This window comes from Trachemys scripta, chromosome 23, assembly GCF_013100865.1.
Source record: "Trachemys scripta elegans isolate TJP31775 chromosome 23, CAS_Tse_1.0, whole genome shotgun sequence".
Lineage (NCBI taxonomy): Eukaryota > Metazoa > Chordata > Testudines > Emydidae > Trachemys > Trachemys scripta.
The window spans coordinates 9,744,952-9,768,396 of record NC_048320.1 but is presented as its reverse complement, the minus strand read 5'-3'; the positions used below and the strand labels follow the sequence as shown (position 1 = coordinate 9,768,396).

The window sequence follows — 23,445 nt, the reverse complement described above, 5'->3', positions numbered from 1 at the left end:
GGCCAGAAGTTGATGAAACAAGCACGCTTCACTAGACTGAAACAAACACTGCTTCCAGTGAGGAGAAGCTGACTACAATCACACTAATTAATTTCACGTGTACTGGACACCATTGGTAAAGTGCTTCTATAGAGACTGGCAGTACTTTAATTCCTTAGTAGCCTCTGCCAGAAGGTGCATACAGGAAGTTTTTTTAAAAGGGTAGGTTTCCTCCTAACTCAGTGTGAGAAATACTGCAAGTTAACAATCATTATAAAGAATGCACTACAGGCTCAAGTCATGCTGAGACAAGACCAACACACTTCTGAAACAGTACGAGAAAAAAGAAATCAGTTTAGCTTTCTAACAGAGATCATAACTTTGTGGAATGCAGCAGATACTGAAATTAAATACTGACACCAAGAACATCCCCACATCCCTCTCCAAATCAGGATTTCACATTTCAGTGCTAAACATCAAATTTCAACCCAGAATGATCCATTTTACTGCCTCTAGATAGCTCTCCCTCTCTACAAAGGGACTTCAGAAGCAGTTTATAGTATACAGTAATTCCTTGCTTAACATTGTACTTATGTTCCTGAGAAATGTGACTTTAAGCGAAACGCTGTTAAGCGAATCCAATTTCCCCATAAAAATTAATGTAAATAGGGAGGGTTAAGTTCTAGGGAAATTTTTTTCACCGAACAAAAGATATACACCTCTACCTCGATATAATGCTGTCCTTGGGAGCCAAAAAAATCTTACCGTGTTATAGGTGAAACCACGTTATATTGAACTTGCTTTGAACCACCGGAGTGCCCTGCCCCCCCGGAGCACTACGTTACATCCGAATTCGTGTTATATCAGGTCACGTTATATCGAGGTAGAGGTGTACATACACACACATACATATATATATACACACACACACACACACACACACTCTCTAAGTTTTAAACAAAATTTAATACTGGTACACAGCGATGATGATTGTGAAGCTTGGTTGAGGTGGTGAAGTCAGAGGGTGGGATATTTCCCAGGGAATGCCTTACTGCTAAATAATGAACTAGCAATTGGCTGAGGCCTCAAGGGTTAGCTGATTGTCGTTAATGTAGCCTCACACTCTACAAGGCAGCACGAATGGAGGGAGAGGAGACAGCATGGCAGACAGAGAAACACACTATGTGAGTGTGTGTGTTTGTGTGAGAGAGATGTGCATTGCCCCTTTAAGTACACTGCCTTTTTAAGTAGATCAGCAAGTGGAGATGGCAGCTGCTGCCAGGAAGCTCCCTCCATCCTGAGCCCTGTCGTGTCATCCCGTCCCCATCCCCCCACTCTATGGAAGATGGGGTAAGCGGGGTACAGGAGCGGGGGAAGGGAGACACCCTGATATTAGCCCCCCCTCTTCCCTTCCCCCTGCACAGCAAGCAGGAGGCTCCGGGGAGCAGCTCCAAGGCAGAGGGCAGGAGCAGTACATGCCAGTGGAGGGAGGGACAGCTGAACTGTCAGCAACTGATAGCCTGCTAGGCAGCTGCCGCACAGAGAACTTAGGGGAATGGGAAGCTGCAGGGGGGCTGCCGGTCCACCCTGGTTCCAAGCCCCCACCAGCTAGCTCCAACAGGCTGCTCTTCCTGCAAGCAGTGGACAAAGCAGGCGGCTGCCAGACGACGTTATAAGGGAGCATTGCGCCACTTTAAATGAGCATGTTCCCTAATTGATCAGCAATGTAATCTGTAATTTTCACTCCATGCATCTGAAGAAGTGAGGTTTTTTACCCATGAAAGCTTATGCCCAAATAAATCTGTTAGTCTTTAAGGTGCCACCGGACTCCTTGTTGTTTTTGTGGATACAGAGTAACACGGCTACCCCCTGATACTTGAAACGTTAACTGGGACGACTTTAAGTGAGGAGTTACTGTACTGTATATACCTTCACTGCACAACTGCTGAAACCATAGTGTAAAGACATTAACTAGTGTGGCGATTTCTGTTAACCTACAAGTCTCTCTACAGAATGCCTTCCAGTGACATTACAAGGCCATGGTGCTGCTAGCCTTGCATGACATTAAGAAATCATCATCTAGGATGATACCAACGTGAAAAGGAACTTGTCAGCATGAATCCCAGCTACAGTGGAGAGGACAAAAATGAAGCCCTAGAGGTCAAAAAATTCTTTTCAATTCTGTTACACTATACATGGAGAGTGCTTTTGACAGATCTGCACTGTAGAGAAAAGCATTGGTTACAGTAATTTTTATCTATATATTTTATTGCTTTCTTAAAGATGAAAACAGTAGTGGATACAAAATGATAAAATTGTGTGCAAGAGTATCATCCAGAATACATCTAGATATGCATAATGAATACATTAGTTACCCTGGTTAGATACAAGGAAAAGTGTTTCTTAACACAAAGTTAAAAGGAATGGTGAGCGGAGAGTTTGGGTGGTGAACTAATTTATTTGCCCTCTTAGTTTGCAAACTGTTACATTCGTCTCTAGGTACTACAGTAAGTGGTTCTAAATTTCAGGTGCCCAACATTTTCTGAAAAATCAGATTCCTTTAAAAGTGACTTAAGTTGGACACCCAAAAATGTAGGCACCTAAATATCACTAGTCATTTTGAAAAATGTAGGCTATAGACCAGAGAGCTAGTTTAAAATGAAAAATGCCATATAGCTAGGTAATCTCCAAAGTGTCATTTTTTGGGAAAGAGGTTGGTAAGTCTCTCCATAATTAAACACGGAGGGTAGTAAAGTCCACCAGATATGGTAGAGGTCCCCTCTAAGGTTATACAGTTTCCACAGAAATACATTTTAAAGCTCTTCTGCTCAAGTTCATGTTTGTTCCACAGTCTCCAGGTAATGAATACCAAAAGCAGAGTTACATTTTGAAGCATCAGCCATTTGAGGGGCAAAGGTATAAGACAACACCACCACCAAGAACGTATATAGCTATCTTCCATCTGTGTATCTTAAAATGATTCCTAAAATGAATTTAAGCAGTTTCATCTCCACTTCACCAATAGTGATCAGCGACTTGCCCAAAAAACATAAGCAATTCTGCGGCTGAGCTAGTAATAAAAAACTCAGGAATCTTGACTCCCAATCTCCTTCTCAAAGTACAGACTACACCTTCTCTCTTTGGGAGAGGAGTGAGTTCCATCTTGATTGTTCTCTAAGCTACTACCAGATTTAGCTATTTCACACACTATTTGTACACTCCTATTACAGAAAATAGTTTATTTTTTATTGGATCTAATAGCCTTTATACGAGAGAGAGAAAGAAACTAAACATCAAATGCATCAACCTAAATATAAGTTAAATAGCCCTACATACCTAGCTGCTAATTCTACACATGATATCATTTCTCCTCATAAGGCTTAGACAGGCAGGGTAATAAAAGTTATGACAAGATGCTAATAGAGTGCAGATGCGGTCGACCCATCTCAAAAAAGATCTATTGGAATTGGGAAAGATTGAGAAAAGGGCAACAAAAATGATTAGGGACATGGAACAGCTTCTGTATGAGGAGAGATTAAAAAGACTGGGACTTCTCAGCTTGGCAAATAGACGACTAAGGGGAGGTGGGGAAATATGATCAAGGTCTATAAAATCAATACTGGTGTGGAAGAAGTAAATAAGGAAATGTTATTTACTCCTTCTCGTAACACAAGAACCAGGGGTCACCAAATGAAAATAATAGGTAGCAGGTTTAAAAACAAACAAAAGGACGTATTTCTTCACACAACACACAGTCAACCTGTGGAACTCTTTGCTAGCAGATGTTGTGAAGGCCAAGACTATAAAAGGGTTAAAAAAAAGAACTAGATAAATTCATGGAGGATAGGTCCATCAATGGCTATTAGCCAGGATGGGCAGGGATGGTGTCCTTAGCCTCTGTTTGCCAGAAGCTGGGAATGGGCGACAGGGGATGGGTAAGTTGGTGATTATCTGTTCTGTTCATTCCCTCTGGGGCACCTGGCATTGGTCCCTGTTGAGTTAGATGGACCTTTGGTCTGACCCAGTATTGCCATTCTTGTGTTATGAGTTGTAACAAATGGCCTACTAGATCAGTGGTTCTCAAACTTTTGTATTGGTGACCCCCTTCACACAGCAAGCCTCTGAGTGTGACACCCCCTTATAAATTAAAAACACTTTTTAAAATATTTAACATTAGGAGGTGAAGCGGGGTTTGGGGGTGGAAGTTGACAGATCGCAACCCTACATGTAATAACTTCGCAACCCCCTGAGGGGTCACGACCCCCCAGTTTGAGAATCCCTGTAGTAGATTGCCATGCTTTTAAAATTGGCCCAGTGGAGGAGACGGATCTAGATTTCTCTATTTCAGAAACAGTTTTAGTCTGGTATTTGTGGATATGAATCTTTCTAAAGACGCTCTGCATGCCAATTAAACACAGTATTTTAAAAAGCTGGTTGGTTTAAAGACAGCCTGTCCCCCAGGGTCAGTGCACTTCACCCAAAGCTCAACCCACCATACCCATACTTATCGACTCTGTAGCAGGCCATAAAGAAGAAAAACAAAAACAAACAAACAAACAAAACAAGGTACAATCTCCATACAATTGAGTAACAGATGTTAAAAGGTAGGAAAATATTGCCACCATTCTTGCTTACAAAACACACTAGAGAAATAACCAACCAACACACAAAGATGCCCAAACATGTCCTTACATCTACCTATTTCAATTGGTGGAACAAGCACTTTAAGAACACTGGTAAACAGCTTTCTGACATAGCCAGATATGAAACTAGTTTTTTTAAAGAGCTATAACTACATGTTCTAAATATACTTCGTATACAAAATCTTGAAACATTTAGAATATTCATTGTGCTTATTTCTATACAAATACTCACCAATATGTAACCCTATCAGTTCAGTTGCTTAGTAGCAATGCTGGTGTCTCTTGCACTGTAAACAAACCATGAAGCCTGGACCAGCGTCTGATTACACAGAAATTTTAGGGAGACATTTCATAAACAAAAAGAACAGGAGTACTTGTGGCACCTTAGAGACTAACACATTTATTTGAGCATAAGCTTTCGAGGGCTAAAATCCACTTCATCGGATGCATGCAGTGGAAAATACAGTAGGAAGATACACACAGAATATGAAACAATGGGTGTTACCATACACACTATAATGAGAGTGATCAGCTAAGGTGAGCTATTACCAACAGGAGAGAAAAAAAACTTTTTGTAATGGTAATCAAAATGGCCCATTTCCAGAAGTTGACAAGAAGGGGTGGAGGGGGGGGGGGGGGGGGGGGAAGAGAGAGATAAACATGGGGAAATAGTTTTACTTTGTGTAATGACCCATCTACTCCCAGTCTTTATTCAAGCCTAATTTAATGGTGTCCAGTTTGCAAATTAATTCCAATTCAGCAGTCTCTTGTTGGAGTCTGTTTTTGAAGTTTTTTTGTTGTAATATTGCGACTTTTAGGTCTGTAATTGAATGACCAGGGAGATTGAAATGTTCTCCAATTGGTTTTTGAATGTTATAATTCTTGACATCTGATTTGTGTCCATTTATTCTTTTACGTAGAGACTGTCCGGTTTGGCCAATGTACGTGGCAGAGGGGCATTGCTGGCACATGATGGCATATTTCACATTGGTAGATGTGCAGGTGAACGAGCCCCTGATGGTGTGGCTGATGTGATTAGGTCCTATGATAGTGTCCCTTGAATAGATATATGGACAGAGTTGGCAACGGGCTTTGTTGCAAGGATAGGTTCCTGGGTTAGTGTTTTTGTTGTGTGGTTGCTGGAGAGTATTTGCTTTAGGTTTGGGGGCTGTCTGTAAGCGAGGACTGGCCTGTCTCCCAAGATCTGTGAGAGTGATGGATCGTCTTTTAGGATAGGTTGTAGATCCTTGATGATGCGCTGGAGAGGTTTTAGTTGGGGACTGAAGGTGATGGCTAGTGGCGCTCTGTTACTTTCTTTGTTGGGCCTGTCCTATAGTAGGTGACTTCTGGGTACTCTTCTGGCTCTGTCAATCTGTTTCTTCACTTCAGCAGGTGGGCACTGTAGTTGTAAGAACTCTTGATCGCGATCTTGTAGGTGTCTGTCTCTGTCTGAGGGGTTGAAGCAAATGCGTGCCCAAGTACTCCTGTTCTTTTTGTGGATACAGACTAACACGGCTGCTACTCTGAAACATTTCATAAACAGCTTGGACATCATATCTTTCCCTGGCAGGCAAAAGAGGGGATAGACAAGGAGGGCGCACAAACAAATGGCAAGTCGCAGGAGTTAGCAGCAGAATGCTCATGCGGCCTTACAGACCCCTGTGAGCTGCCTGTTTACAATCTGTCAGTATCCTGCTTTCTTGGATATAAAACGACAGCAAGCAACACTTGCCTCTGCAGCTTAGTAGAATACAATCAGTGCAAAGATTAAGATACAGAATAGGTCTCGCCTTGTACACAACTGCTTTTAGATGCAAAAACTTTCACAGGCAATTGTAAATTGACCTCTTTCAATGCATGAGGAAATGTTCCCTTGCCATCCTGACCTATTGATCATCTCCTGACCCAGTGGCTGTGTCTAGAAACCCCAGCAGCTCATACCCCATTTACTGAGGAGTATGCAGAAAAACTAACTTTGTGAAAAGTGGAAGTTTGAACTGGGGGGAAGAGGAGAAACCCCGAACAAAATGAATCAATCATTCCAGGAAAGGCTACCAAAAGTCTCTAAGGGATTGTTTTTCAAATAACAGTTTCTCATTTTGTATTTCTTTAGACATCAATTATCATTGATGATCACTATACATTTACAAGGTGTTTTACCAACAGTTACATTTCCAGCCCAGAGGCGATTCCAATCCAATCCCCTATATTATCCCCTGAAGGGTTTATAAAAGAAATGGATCTAATGAGGTATTTGAAAAATTAGCGGGGGAATGCTTGGTGGACACGAAGAGGAAGGATGTTTCAAGAATGACAATGTGAAGAGGGAGGAATGGGAAAAAACAGGAGCAACAGGGCAAGAGAAGTAGGAGCAAATGAAAAAACACATAATTGTGAGCAAGATTATACACAGACTTGAAAATGAGGATGAAGAGCTTGAACTTGGTGCTGTTAAAAAAAAAAAAAAAAAAAAAAAAAGGACAAGAAACCAAGTAATAGACTCAAAGTGGGATGCAAGATTATCTAATGAGAGAAGGAACTTGCAGAATTAAATGCACCTCTTAAACAACATTGCTGAAATCATGTCAGCTTTTCCCCACTTGGAGTGCACACAGAAGAAAGCAACCACAGATTAAGCAGCAAAGCTTTCACATGGTCTTTGCTAATGACTATTCAAGTGATACTGCTGCTGCCGATTATTATTACAACCTCTCCTACCAGATAGGAAAGCTAATCATGCTGCAAAGAAAAGGCAGATTTGAAGAAATAGTTTGTAGTAAGCCTTTTGCTGTGTAATTTTTAGAGTGCATGACGTAAACATTTGTAACATGGTGGTATGCAGGGAAATTGTGGGAAGCAAGCATTTTGTATTAATAAAATGGATAGTTTTTCACCTTAAAGCACTTGCCACATTAGACAGATTATTCCTTCTAATATAAAGCTCAGAAAGGTGAAAACATCCTTTAACAACCAGAGACTTTTCCTTGTGGAAAACTGAAATGCAGTAATGTGCAAAATTCTATGAAGTAAACATGCCAATTATGGAGAAATAAGGGTATAGGGATGTGCAGAAATGTAACTCATTCCGTGTCAGCTAGGGTTCTCCTTTTCTAAGGTAGAGTGAGGGATCCATTTATGCCAAACAGGAGCTAGATAGTTCAGTTTATTTATTTATTTATTTGCACTTCAGCCTCCTATGCATTCTGTAACGATCAAACACTGAAGACCTTACAGACCTCTTCCTCTTAACTAAGTACCAAGGAAGAATTATTGGGAATCAAAATGGCAATCAGATACAGAGTTTCAAATATCAGAGGGGTAGCCGTGTTAGTCTGGCTCTGTAAAAAGCGACAGAGAGTCCTGTGGCACCTTACAGACTAACAGAAGTACTGGAGCATAAGCTTCCGTGGGTGAATACCCACTTCATCAGACGCATGTGGTGAAGATACAGAGTTTACATCCAATGTGTTCCAGTACTGGCAACTCTCATGATTTTTTCCCACCAGTGTTGGGATTCTGGCTAGAGCTAGAGTCCATTTCATTACTATGTGAGCAACTCTGGCCCTAACATGAATCTGAGCCCAGCCTGGGAAGGGGAAAAACATCCTCTGATTGGCTGCCTTCCCCAACTTCTCACCCACTGGAACAGAGCCACCAATCAGGACTGATGTAGGAAGAGTATCAGGGGGTAGCCGTGTTAGTCTGTATCTACAAAAACAACAAAGAGTCTGGTGGCACCTTAAAGACTAACAGATTTATTTGGGCATAAGCTTTCGTGAGTAAAAACCTCACTTCTTCGGATGAGGTTTTTACTCACGAAAGCTTATGCCCAAATAAATCTGTTAGTCTTTAAGGTGCCACCAGACTCTTTGTTGTTGATGTAGGAAGAACTCTCCTTTTCTCCCTCTCCCCATCCCCACAGCAACCTGAAGCCATTCTCTCCCAGGAGAGGTGTCAGCAGGAGAAATAGTTGTTTAAGGTGCATCTACTCCCTCCCCGACCCTCCTGTAAGCAATGAACAGGGCTCCTCTGCTCCTCCTCGCTCTCTCCCTGCAACACCAAGCATGCGAAGAGGCAAAAGGGGGTGAAGAGCCCCTGGAACTGCTGCCCTCCCAACATGGAAAGGGAGAGGGGACCCTGCTACAGCACCCTGCAGGCTTGGGGGTTGAGATGTGTGTGAAAAACCTCAGGAGGAGCTGCAGTGAGGCTGGGAGGCTGAACTGAAAGGGGGGGGGGGGTTACAGAACTGATTTGGATTCATTTTGCCCCCCACCAGCCTCCTAGGCAAAGGACAGGTGGATGAGAGGGTGAAAGCTCCTGCAGTGAGAGTCAAAAAATCACCTACCCAATAAATTTGGAAGAGAAGGCAACACTAATTGTTACACACACACACACACACACACACAGGATAGGCAGAGGGAGTTAAAAAAAAATTAAAAGACAACACACATGATTTTGTGGTCAATCTCACAATTTTTAATCTTTGGAGGCTGACGATAGTGATGTTCATAGGCAGGAAAAGAGATTAGAAAAGTGATATCATCACAGTAAGGAGAGAAGTGTCCTTTGGAAAATTCAGTTGATTATTTGCATTAAAAAAAAAAATCAAAACATGAATGCTCTCTCAGAGCCCAAAAACCTCTGCATGTCACTCTAGGTTCCAGTGAACTGGTTGCCGGTCTCAGTCCAATAGTCTCTCTGAGTGTATAAGCGAATCAGAACCATTTGCTAATGATATTCCTCTTTACACACTTAATGACCCTACAAACATCAGGATTTTTCACCAAGGGAGAAACTGAGTATACAGGAGGAAGAGTGAACAAACTACACAATTTGTTTGTTTTTGTGCTAGTTTCTTTCAGTCACAGTTATCCAGGTCAAAAATATTCAGACAGAGATGTGATTAAGTTGAACGTGCGCCCTTAAATCACAACTGCCCAGACATGCTATTCTGTATTGTTAATGGTGTTTTAAGAGCATTGGATAGACACCATGTTGTTATTTTAATTTATTTAAAATAACTTCATGCCAACTCATTTCTATAATAGTCCCTGGCATAGTGTGCAATAGAAGCTTCCCTCCTCTATTAACTAGCCAGCTGAGTTATGGGGTAATAGGAGAGTCTGGAATCTGCGTGACTTTAAGATGCATAAAATAAAATCTGCAACAAGCACATGTAATCTGGTTAAATACATTGCATTAAATTCTTGCCACCACCTAGTCTGGACACACAGAATTTTGTTTTTATTGAGAGAGCATAGGAAGGGAAAGGATCAATTTACCAGAATATTATCAAGACAGAACCCAAACATGTGGGTTTCCTTGGAAAGCCCTAAAGACTGGCAGCCCATTATGTTTTCATTTGCTAACTTTCTACCTTTAAAAACTTAGTTTAAGAATGTCAAAATACCTTTTTAAAAAAGTTCTCAAGCTTTTCTATTAACTGCTTCTCTTCCTTCAAAACACATCTGTAGAGTCCCCAAAGGCTCAATTGTCAAAATTCACATGAATTCATTAGAACTGGTGAGGCACCATAGGCTGCAGTGCCAGCAATATGCAGACAAGACCAAAATTCCATATCTCCTTTACATCAAAGGAAACAGCACCACAGCTTTGCTTTCTCAGTGCTTAACTAAAAATCACAACTGGGCGAACAGCAGATGACTAAAGCTAAACTAAGGCAAGACTGAGGAGATCGATGGTAGGAAGAAGGAACCTGCCTCCTTATAACAATCCTGCCAGCAAGGGCTTTTGTTCTCAAGTTGTTAAATTGAGTCACAGCCTTGGGCTTTTTCTGGTTTCCTTTATGCTACCGGTTGCAAAGGGCTACACAAGTGCATCACTTCTAATCACACACAGACTGGCGATGACGCAGCATGCATTCAAGATCTTCGGAATACAGTACTAAAAATAATATCTAGGAATGAAGCAAAACACTATAAAAAAAATCCAATGGTCCAAAATGAGAACACAACTCACTGTTAACATATCACCCCACAGCTCTGCCCTTTGCATGGGCTTCCAGTTAAGAGTCCAGTTCAAGGTCTCTGTCCCAACATTCAAAGCCCTCCCTGGGATTGGCTTCTGTTACCCAAGAAATCACCTCTCCCAACAGCTGCATTTCACAACAATGGAGTGGAGGCTTGCGAGTGAGCATTGGAGACCGAATTTACAGGGCTACATGAACTTACTCCACCAGAAGAATGACCATGAATCTGACCATTTTTAGAACTAAACTTAAAACTAATCTCTTTGACGTGGCTTTCCTCTGAATTTTTCCCACACACAAAATAGAAAGTCATATAAATTAACTGAACTATTTTCCTCACGGAATAGGAAGATAGAATATTTCTCTTTTTAAATGCTTGAGAGGTGCTCAGATACAATTGAGACAGACTAAAGTTGCATATTAAGAGAATTTGATGTTTACCTTCTGCTACAGCACTGTTCTACCACTCCCCTAAAATTGTGTGTTAAGTCTTATATATAGTACAGAAAAAAGAGTCTGTCCCACCTTTACCCAGGTGGGATATGAACACAAAAGAGTCAGATCTTGTGACTACATCAATGTTTCCAATGGCAGCCTCTTTTAGAAGTTAATAATTCAGTTATAAACTTTTTCTCTGGACAATAATTTTGCAAAGAGACAGGGGTAATTTTAAAGCCACTTGTTTCACCTGCAACATCATAACTCCGGGATCTACTGAACTCTACTAACAAAGGAGTTTTCAGAAGCCTACTGATGTTAGGCAGAATAAGTCTCTATAATATTTAGAAAAAGACTAACTAGTAAACTGATGTATTGCAGCTGGTTTCCTTCTATTAGTTTCCAATACATCTTCTATTTAAGCAAGCTTCAGGCCGAGTTGATCAACATCTGACAAAACCAATATTATTAGAGTACAAACTAGAGAAATATCCTTGCAAGTGTCTGCAAAACAATCTGCAGGAGCTCAAGTCTTCTTTCAAACAAGCACCAAACAAGATAACTGCATGAAGTGGTAGAAAAATAGAACAGTCCACAAAACCAATTTTATCACAGCTTTTAAGTCTAGAATTAGAAAGTGTGATCAGTCATGGAACCAAAAAAAATAAAAATTGTGGTTTCTTCATCACATTTGTTCAAAATAAAATGAATATCCATTTTAAAGTAGTGATGTGGGGATCTGGATTATAGTGTTTGAGTACTTTTCAATAACTAGATTGAGGATTGGGTAAATCCTAGCTAACCAAGAGTTTGAAAAACCCAGGTGAGTGGGAAGAGTTGGACTAGGGAAGCCATCAACGCCCTTGATAGATGGGAGGAAGAAAAGAGCAGAATGGCACTTGAACCACTTGCTGTTTTTCAGAAGAGAGGCAGAAATCAGGGTTGCAGGAACTGCTCCTCTTTTGTAGAAGGAACAGAAAGGAGCAGGGAAACAGAACAGAAGGCACCACTTTTCCTTTAAGAGGAAGGACCAGAGCTGCTGTGTGTTCTTGTTGTGTGGTGTGTATGCTTCAGGTGGGGGGGCTGTCTGTAAGCAAGGACTGACCTGTCTCCCAAGGTCTGTGAGAGTGAGGGATCGTCCTTCAGGATAGGTTGTAGATCCACACAACAAAAACACTAACCCAGGAACCAATCCCTGTAACAAACCCCACTGCCAACTCTGTCCACATATCTATTCAAGGGACACCATCAGGGGCTCGTTCACCTGCATATCTACCAATGTGATATATGCCATCATGTGCCAGCAATGCCCCTCTGCCGTGTACACTGGCCAAACCGGACAGTCTCCATGCAAAAGAATGGATGGACAAATCAGACATCAAGAATTGTAACGTTCAAAAACAAGTAGGAGAGCACTTCAATCTCCCTGGACACTCAATAACAGACTTAAAGGTGGCAATTCTTCAACAAAAGAAACTCCAAAAACAGACTCCAACAAGAAACTTCAGAACTGGAATTAATTTGCAAACTGGACACCATCAAATTAGGTCTGAATAAAGTCTGGGAGTGGATGGGTCACGACAAAAAGTAATTTTCCCTCTGTTGATACTCGCACCTTCTTGTCAATTGCTGGGAATGGTCCACTTCCACCTTAACTGAATTAGCCTTGTTAGCACTGACCCCCCACTTGGTAAGGCAACGCCCATCTTTTCATGTGCTGTAATATATATACTGCTTACTGTATTTTTCACTCCATGCATCTGATTAAGTGGGTTTTAGCCCATTAAAGCTTATGCCCAAATAAATTTGTTAGTTTCTAAGGTGCTACAAGGACTCCTCGTTGTTTTTTCTGATACAGACCAGACACGGCTACCACTCTGAAACCTAGCACAGGAATGACTCATACTTGCCCAAAGCATTACAGCATTTGATTATGGATTAGTCCAATAAAGAATAGGTTCATATTTTTAAGTAACCCATGTCCAATGCATCTCTTAGAAGCATTTTGTGCTACAACACAGGACAACCAAGGCCAGGAAAATCATAGGGTCAATGGCTCCTTCAGCTAGAAGTGGAGAAGCAACAGTCTTGTTTTATATAGTAAGGAGAATGAAGTTAATATCAAATAGTAGCGCTATTATAAAGTGAAAAAGAACGAGATTAAAAACTGGAGAAACATTCTACTAAAATTAATAGTGAATGAGACATCAGGTTTCCAGAAGAATTCCAGTAAACCTGAATTAAAATACTGAATCCTTGTCTTGGGGAAGTGACATATACCCTTAATTGAGATCAATCAGAAAGAAGTAGAAATCATATTTGGGATCCAAGCCACAAGAACTCCTCCCCCCCACCCAATAAAACACAAAAGCCTTTAACCACCAATAAGAGCAAACATATAGCAAAACTGCAATGCCCAAAGCCAGTGAAAACATACAAAGAACATTATTAATGTAAAATTCAGGCATTCTAGGTATAAACCAGAATGGAGGAAGTTCTGACCAGCACATAATGTTTTTAATAATTCAGGCTCTTAATGGTGAAAAGGTAAATTTCACTCTGGTATGTATCATCACTAATCTTGTGAGCTTCTCTTCTATACCTAAGAACAAGAAGGCAAAGTGAAGGATGAAATCTTAACTTAAGTATTTGCTTTGTTGGGCTAAACCGTAGAAGGAAGTAAAAACCATAATCATTACTCTCACAAACAAACAAGTAAAAAGAAATCAAAACCTAAAGAATAGTGCAAAGTTTAAAAAAGTTTCAACACTAACATTAAAGAATTTCAGTGGCTAACTCACTATTTTGTTTTTACCAGGTATTTGCCTTTTCTTCTACTCTCATCCACTTGAATCTTTTTAACAGAGTACACACATTCATTACTTGATATTACATATAAGCGTATAATAAAAAACTTGTTAATAAAAGTATAAGTCCATAAATTGCCCAGGATACTCATTTCCCACAGAGCATATTTCTACCACAATATTCCCCAAGGTGATAGGAGGCTTCTTAACCTGGAAACATACTGGTAGCAGCAGCCTGTATATTGTTCCAAAACCTTCTACTCTTGCAAGATCATCACCTTCAGCCACACATCAGCCTTCAAGATGCCCAACAAGCTCCTGCCATTGAACCTCCGCCCCCCCTTCCACCCCCCACAATGTCATGTTAATCAAAAGCATTCAGAGCTTTTCAGGGACTGAAAATTATGCTTGTCAGAGTTCTGCAATTTGCTATCAGCTAGTACTTTGTTGGCCCTTCTGCTTTACAGGACATAAGCATTACTCTCTAACGGCGGGGGTGGCGCAACCTCCCGGTTGCATGTATTTTTTTTTTTTTTTTAATGTAACCTTATCAGACACAAAGAGAGAGAAAAAATCAAATTGGCCAGTGCTTTCCACTTCAAAACCTCCTGAATTTACTTCAAATCAGTAGTCTTGCTTTCTTACACAATGAATCTTAAGTATGCCCATGTTTGCTAAAAAAAAAGCTGATTTTTTTCTAGCCAGACCTTAGGGTATAATGCCCAGTCCACAGGATTCAAGTATAATCACATTTCAGAACTGAATTAAGAACCCTGCACTGACACAAAATTGTGGCATACACATAGATCCAAGTTTGCAGATACTAATCATGCAACTTTGCATCCAGCTGGCTTGACAAAGGTAAGATCTGACTTCAGGAAGTACAGGCTCTGTGTGTATTACTTTAATGCGTTTTTAGATAGTTTCACAAAAGACTGCACAAGGGAAACTATTGTATTTCTCCTGCATCTGTTTATATCATTAACACTTAAAGCAGAGTTTGGTGCTGCATTCTGTATACTGCATTTGACATTAATGATATTATCACTTGCAGAAGGGAAAGAAAACCGTAAGGGACTTTACTTACCTGCCAAGATTTAAATTATGGGGAACTGATTTTCCAGCTATTTTTATTTTAAAATATATTTAAATTGTTGCCTGCACAAAGAATTCAGTTCACCTTTCTAAAGCAAAAAGGACAGCATGGAGATCATTGTGATATTCCTTTAGTCAGATTCTTTTTGGGTGGGGAAGGGGGAAAAGGGGGACACTTAAGCTTTCCTCTTTTTTCCTTACGTCTAGCCTCAAAAGACTATCCCCATATCAATCCAGCTTGCTTTTTCTTTTTAAAGTCTTCAAAGTCCATTTCTCCATCATTCCCCCACCCCGTCCCGATTTTTCACACTTGCTATCTGGTCAGCCTAATGTCATCTTCCTACTTCTCTTTCACACCCCACTGAGTCCCAATGTTATATAGCCATGTTGCACGTTACACAGAACTAGAGACACCAGATGTCTGCTAACCACATACATGCAACACGGAGACTAGATAGTGCAACTGTGAACATCAGATTAAACATAGGTTAAAAGACAAGTCTCCGTTAGCTCAGTAGGACTTGTAACGCTTTTTCTGCTCTCTTGACAATAGTGGGCAAGTCCATCATAAATGGTCTCAAAATACTCTGAACATTCCATTTGCCTTTTAAAGGAGCAGTCACTAAAATTAAGGTTATTTAAAATGCTTTTATTCAGGAGATCATGTTAGAACTTTACTGTAATTTTTATTTTTCTTGCTTAATTCTAAAGGTACATAAATTGAATGGATGTCATTTCATTTGGAGTTGGAAATTTAATTTGCATACAAATGCACTGCAATCTTGCCTGAAGGAGAGCAAATATCTATAAGGCAGTTACGTAACTGTACCAGCAAGACTCCCATCAAACCTTTGGACTTCCAAACACCTGCACTGACTAACTATGCTCCTCATACTTAGGAAAGGTAGACAAGGTTCTCTGCCCAGTGGAAGATATTTCAGAATGAAAGGACAGACACTTAATAGCTAGTATGAAAAATGGCAGGCAAATACAAACTAAAAACTGCAATACAGTTTTCAGATTTTTGTAAACACTCCACAATGGATTCTAAAAATCCCTTTACCTGACTGATTGATACTGATTCAATTATTATGCACTACTGCTTGAGGTCTGACACTTTATACAATGTAAGCTTAGGTGGTGAAAACATGAAGACTATTGTCTTGCAATCCTGAAACCGAAGAGACAGGACCCTGGAGTAGCAACATTTAAGCCACAAGTGGTTCTCTTCTTGGGTTTGACTTAGGCAGAGGTTTCCAAACTGTGGGGCGTGTCCCCTAGGGGGTCTTGGGAAGGGAGCACCAACTCCACCCCCAACTCACCTCAGTGGGCCACCCAGCCTTACATGTTTCTATTTTTGGCTGGGTTGGAGTGGGTGCAACCAAAACTTGTAACTCAAAGGAGAGAGGGAGGGCCTCAGCTCAAAATCTACTGGTTTACAGTTAACTTTTATTATATCTTTGTTTCTAAGATGGTATAACTCTTCCATCTCTCTCTGACTCTGCTGGAAGATAAAATGGTTTTTCAAAGTTTAAATGACAAGTGCTAGTGCTAAAGACCATTACATCACAGTTCACCCGTCTCACTTACCACCTCACTTATCTGTAAGAGCCTGTTTATTTGTGTAGATCAGTGATTCTCAGCCTAATTACCACTGTGGGCAGCATATCCAGCTCTCTATGGGTTATGAGGGTCGCATCCATACAATATATATACTACCTCAGGGATCGGCAACATTTGGCATGCAGCCCATCAGGGAAATCCACTGGCGGGCCGGGATGGTTGTTTACCTGCAGCATCTACAGGTTTGGCCGATCGCAGCTCCCACTGGCCGCGGTTCGCCACTCCAGGCCAATGGGGGCTGTGGGAAGTGGTGTGGGCCAAGGGATGTGCTGGAAATTAATGGGCAGCAGATTTAAAACAAATAAAAGGAAATTCTTCTTCACACAGCGCACAGTCAACTTGTAGAACTCCTTGCCTGAGGAGGTTGTGAAGGCTAGGACTATAACAGCGTTTAAAAGAGAACTAGATAAATTCATGGAGGTTAAATCCGCTATTAGCCAGGATGGGTAAGGAATGGTGTCCCTAGTCTCTGTTTGTCAGAGGGTGGAGATGGATGGCAGGAGAGAGAGATCACTTGATCATTACCTGTTCGGTTCATTACCTCTGGGGCACCTGGCATTGGCCACTGTCGGTAGACAGGATACTAGGCTAGGTGAACCTTTGGTCTGACCCAGTACGGCCTTTCTTATGTTCTAACTCCGAACCTGCGGATGCTGCAGGTAAACAAACCGTCTCAGCCTGCCAGCGGATTTCCCTGACAGGCCTCGTGCCAAAGGTTGCCGATCCCTGTACTACCTGTATGGCACCGAGGATGTCACATGGGCCGTAGCTGTGTGCTGATTGGGCCACAAGCGGCCCGCAGGTTGAAAACCACTGGTGTAGATGTTGCCAGTGGGGGGTTGTTTCAGATTTGATAGCAGACATCTATTGTAGATTTTCAGAGAGGTCTGACCCTCTAGCAGTACAGCTGTCTCATAGACTCATAGACTTTAAGGTCAGAAGGGACCATTATGGTCATCTGGTCTGACCCCCTGCATGCTGCAGGCCACAAAACCGTCCCTACCCTTTCCTTGACTCTGCTGATGAAGTCAATTTTAGCTGAACCAACCCCAACAGGTAAGAATGTGTGATGGGGTCAGAGTGACCCAAACTCAGTGTCTTTTTTAAGTATACCATAATTTCAAAGTCCATGTCATAATTTAAATAGATTTATACCTCTGATGACATTTGAGCTATGAGGCTCCTGAAAGTGTAACAGTTGCAAGAATTCAGTCTTTTTTAGATTCTACCATATTTCAGATAAAGTGCAATTTAGTGAATAATGAGATTCTAAAATATTTAAACTGGTTGTAGTAGTAACTAGTGAGCATGTTCACCTGCCATTTTTAAGTGTAAATATTCGGCTTTTGTTCTGTAGTCCATTCTCCCAATGTCTGCCTACAAGGATTTTTTGTTATTAGAACAACCTGGAGCTATGTAAAAAGAGCACTGGAAATTGCTTTAGATGGACCATGTCAAATACAGTAGGTCAAATTAATTCAACCTTTTCTGTACCAAAAAAAGATAGTCAACATCAACAATGTACACACTGGGTTTATTACTAATGCAATTTGAAGTGACTATAACTGTAATGTATATAATATTCTGTCCATTACACATTACAGGCTAAGAGGTAATAACACTAATGTCTACAGAAGAGTATAGAAATTCTAGTACTTGCTCCTACACCAGTAGGCACCACTGCAGCTAGCAATATTTTGTTAGTCTCTTCCAAAGTAGTAACTAGAACAATATGTCCAGTTAAGGGTTATTGTTTGAATGTTTAATTCCTTCTGTGCTGCTAGCTTCTTTATTAAACACTCCCAAAGCTGCAAGACCAGCTCTGCCACACAGAATGCAGCTATGCAACTCCCGTAATCAGCAACAGAATTTACTCACAGTGTAAAAATGAACTCCCAAGTCTTTCCTGGGCATTTGCTACACAGTCAGTGGTTCTGCATCTTTTTTGTCCTAGAAATTTATAAAAATAAATAAAGTAAATGGCACATTCAGTGTCTGCTATGTATTTTCTTGACTATTAGTCATATCACCAGCACAGAAAGATAAGTTTACAGAACACCCTCTTTCCTCCACCTCCACTCCCAACAGAGTTCAGTACAGGGCCAGCAGTAAGAATGTGAAACCAAGAAGAGGAGACAACCTCTGCTAAATCTCTGGAGAGAAGTTTCTGAAATAGAAGACTAAAATTGCCTCATAAACAAAGACGTATTTTAAACCCAGACTTGGGTATTTTTAATCTTATGTTATCCTTCTGCACTGTCATGCATCTTTAGAACTTGGGGTACACGATGCATTAATAAGTCTCTTGAGTACACTGTTCATGCTAGAACCCAGTAGCATCCTGCAAGATTCTGAATTAGTAGTGAGGCAGCAAGCAATGCATCAGAAACTGAGTATATAAATCATTTCTATTCTAAATAAAAATTTTCTGTTTGATTCCCTTTTCATGCTGAATAGCAGGCAGCAGTAATCAGAAGTTGGAGCATTACAGCAGGCTCTTATGTAACCCTTCAATTGTGCAGAGAACTAAGCTGAAAGGCGGGGGGGCACGGGGAGGGAGGGAAAGGAGAGAAACCTGTGCAGATGTTCATCAGCACACATTTCGAAACACACCAATTTGAACCTAGCCATTTTGAGCCTTCTATGACTCTTCCAAGCAAAGATTAATACTGCTTCTTATTAGTTCAATAAATATACCTTTTGCCATCTCTGGGTCAAACTTTTACAGAAATAAAACACCCAAGAAGAACTGAACCAGATACTTTGAAGTGTATAGGTTGAGAACATGTGTGAGGCAGTGGAATGGCAAGTCACATGAGCCAAATACTAAACAGAAGGGTGAATACCAAAAATAAAGCGGCTAAGTCCTTCCAATTGTATACTGTATTTGGATCTAGAAAATTCATAGAGGACAGACACACAGCCCACAACAAATCTAACATTGTACAGTTAAAGCCCGGGCTATGCTACAGAAATGTACATTCCCATCCCCACCCCAAAAAAAAATCCACTATTACTAACATTGGTTCAACTGACCTGATGGAACAATAATCTAGGGATGGTTCTGGTAGCTGGAACTGTTTTTACTTTTCAGCAGGTCTGACTGACACAGTAGTAAAAAAAAAAAAAAGGCTCTGGCCACCAGAGCCTTATATACATTAGATCACAGACCAGTTCTAACACCTGTTCAACTGAACTAGTGGGACTTTTTTTGTAAGTGTTCCCACTGATGACACTGCCCAACCATAACATGTAGGATCAGCAATGGTACCACTCCTGGAAACTGTTTCAAAACAAAAAAGTGTCCCAACTACAGTTCCCACCACAATTTGAAGATGAAGTTCCACTACAGAAGTACAATGACATCCTACATAAAGCTCCAGCTATAGAAGCGGGCTACTGCTGACTATACTGACCACATATAAAAAATGATCGAGCATGTTCCTAAGAAATTTAGAAATATTAAAAAAAAAAAGGTGCCTAAATCATCTTGTAACTTTCTATTATAGCTTTAAAAAGTATACCACCACCTTAATAATAGAAATACCAATCAAAGAGTAAAATATGTGGTTTATAAAAGTTGATTTTTCAATATCAATTTTATCAGAATAAGGAGTAAGTGTTCCTAAAGTCCATACATCAGATTTTACAGTAGTTACCGAAGCTAATACTATGTGCCTGTTTTTTATTACTAACCATTTCTGATTTAGTAACAGGCTGTCAGTGATGCATTGATACTGCCAAAGTTTGAGGCCTCTAGATATACCAGTGAATAAAAAAAAAAACAACAACCCCCAAACATAGCCACATATCTTCATTCCATAAATCACAATGATGCAAGTGACATCATCAAACCAAGCCATTTCAGGCCTAGCACTCTGGTAAAAAAAAAAACAAAAAACATTTTTATATATGTATATGTCTACCAGCAAAGAATCAAGTCTCCCATACATTGTACTTGACTTTTCCAGAGGAAACTATTTATTTTCATAAAGCATCTGATCATGAATATTGATAATTAGGGCTGCAGCTTTGTCACAGATGCTTTGAAGGTGCCACCAGACTCTTTGTTGTTTTTGATTTTTCTGTTTGTCGGTGACTTTTCTTTGTGTCTTTGATTAACCCTGGACCACGGCCTGACCACGTTTACTGCCATACCTTGGGGCAAGTGATCCGGCAGCACCATGGCCAGGAAGGGTGGGGGCAACATGTTATAGGGGGAGCGCCCCACCTGCACAATGTGGCGGGAGCCAAAGGGCTGGAGCAGAGAGCTGGGTCAGTCCTGCAGGATAAGAGCCGTTGCTGAGGGCTGAGTGCAGGTTCAGTTCGCTCTGAAAACCACCTCTCTTCCCCCCTCCATCACCCCAAGGACCTCCCAACCCAGGGACAGGATCTGACCTCCTCACACTGTGACTTTATACACCATTTCCTCCTAAACCCATAACATGTACTAGATTTACCATGACTGTAGTGTAATTGATAAAAATAATGCCGTGACAAATCTGCAGCCCTAATGATAATTCGCCATACTTCTTACAGCAAACCATCTCAGACCGACAACACATAGAAGAAACCAGCAAACATTAGTTTACAAAAAAGTCATTCCTTTTCATAAGCCATGATGATGTTCTGACATTACAAAACCACATCACATCTAACACACTCTGGTAACAGAAATGTGAAGACACGATCAAATGACATACATTTTCCTTTTACAAAAATACACTTTCCTTCTCACAGACCACAGTCATGCAGATAATTATTTTACACTTGCAATAGCCTACATTACTAATCAAGGTATTCCAGTAACAAATACCAACACATCTAGCAATCAGCTCATATTATAAACATATTTAACATGAGCAAAAGGAATTCTGTTGCCTCTTCATCAACTGTGATGATGCACTAATACAGTCCCAGGCCTGGGACATTCTGCTAAGAGAGATTACAATACAGTACTAAGCTGATATAAAAACTAATCTTCCCGCTGGTTTAGCTGTTTTCCTCACAATTCTCATTAGTTTAGTGAATATTGGTCATTTCCTCCCTCCCCCCCCCCCATCTCCAGCAACACACTCTCTTTGTTTGTTTAGCTGCTGGTCATCTCACTTTCCTTATGCCAATCCTTGTTCCCCTTCTCCCAACTCGAATTCGTTGACTGAACTATTTCCCTCCTAACTATTGGTCTTGCCACCCAATCCTTCTTTTTTTATTTTTAGTGGGTGGTTACCTCTCTCCCTCACTTCACTCCTTGCTGATTCAACAGCTTGTTTCCCCCTTCGCCATTATCCTTACTGGCTTAACTATTGGCCCCCTTCCCCAGGACTCTTACCTCCTGGCTTCAGTGAGTTACCCCTATTGCTGTAAGCAGCTTTGTTCTATAGCAGGGTAGCGAGTCAAAGGGGCCCTGGCCCAGACAGGTGCAGTGGGTGAGGATAAAGCCCCTCCTCCAGGACTCCTACCCCACTTTCTGCAGCCAGCCCCCTGTGAGAATACAAGCAGCGGGAGCTCACTATTTGGCAGCATGTCTCCCTTCTCCAATTCTCCCTGCGCAGGTGCAGAGGCTCATTATTCCGCAGGTCCCTGCAGCGACGTTCTGCGCAGGCGCTGAGCGCACGAAGCAGCAGGATGTTGCTGCTCCTGGCTCTTCCCTTCAAGGTGCGCGTGCGTGATAGCCTGGCTGTTCCTCCTCCGGCACCCTAACGGGGGCTGCGCGCGCACACGGCCTCATCTCGGACTCTGGCGAACGCCTCCCGTTGTTGCGCACGCGCCCTCCCACCACCCACGGGCGTTGCGCGCGCATGCGCGCCCTCCTCCCAACCAATGCGTCCGCCCCTCCCCGCTGTTTCGACTCTCAGCGGCTCACATTTTGGCAGCGCTGCGGCACATGCGCCGTTCTCCTTCGATTCCCCTCAGCGAGGGTGGCTCACTATTTAGCAGCGGGCTGCCGTTGTCGCAGTGCCACTTGACCAGCCAGTATGGAAAGAGGGGCAGTGCGGAGCGGATCTCTCACTCCCAGCCAGCGGGTGAGTCCCTGCTTGGGGCTGCCCTACATGCGACTCTCGGAGGGGGTGTGGCGCCACCAACACCTCCCTGTGGAGATCCTGGGGTCTCGCCCTACGCCGCCATCCGCTCTCCCCTCCCCTCACCTGAGCTGGTACCGCTGGTTGTTGCTGTCCCCTTGTGGTCTCCTCATACTGCCCCAAACCGATACATCCGGGCCTCGCCGCGACGCCGTCCCTCAGCGCCACGACGCCACGCTCGGGGAGAGGGGGGGGGTGTGGAGAGGGACGCACTGAGCATGCGCAGCGTGCGGGGAGGCGGGAAGGGCGTCGAGTAGAGCGGGAGCGTGGTGGCCGCGGCCGCGGCTCACGCGCTGAGGTGAGGTGGGGGGGAGCGAGGAGAACGCGGCGCGCGCGCATGGGAGTAGGCAGCCCCTCCCTCCCCCGGGTCCGAAGGCGGGAAAGCTGGGCCTGTGGGAGAGGGTGGGCTGAGGTGGGAGCGGGGGTCTGTGGGTGTGAGGAGCAGGCTGGCTGGGGGGAGGGGCCGTGGCTCTTGAGGAGAAGGGAGGCTGCATGGTTACAGGGCTAGTGGCACCTGCGCCCCCTCTCAGGTGTCCAGCCAAGCTGGGGGGGGGTCCCAGTTTTTGCAGCCTTTGACCTGTAGTACCCCACTTATCGCCCTGGCTTACCAAGCAGGGCCTAGTGACCTCGGGCGCCTGTGCGTCTTCCCTTTAGGAGTCTGCCCGGCGGGCTACGGGGACCAGACGGCCAAGGGGTGTTCACGGGAGCAGCCGGCACACGGCCTCTAGAGAGAAGGGTTTTAAAACGACGCTCTTATCTGACTGTCGCTCTTCCCGAAAGGCGTCCCT

General features: G+C 42.4%; 1 protein-coding gene across 10 annotated transcripts in view; it reads right to left on the bottom strand.

The window, feature by feature from the left end:
• Positions 1 to 22,876, bottom strand: part of SPOP (speckle type BTB/POZ protein) — a 47,878-nt gene extending 25,002 nt beyond the window's left edge. For 3 of the 10 annotated variants that reach the window (XM_034755748.1, XM_034755744.1, XM_034755749.1), the window contains exons 1-2: positions 22,724 to 22,876; positions 18,453 to 18,524 (exon numbers count right to left, since the gene is read on the bottom strand). The gene's annotated coding sequence lies outside the window, so the exon portion shown is untranslated. The other 7 variants (XM_034755746.1, XM_034755747.1, XM_034755745.1 and 4 more) reach the window with 7 other exon arrangements.
• Positions 22,877 to 23,445: the final 569 nt, after the last annotated feature.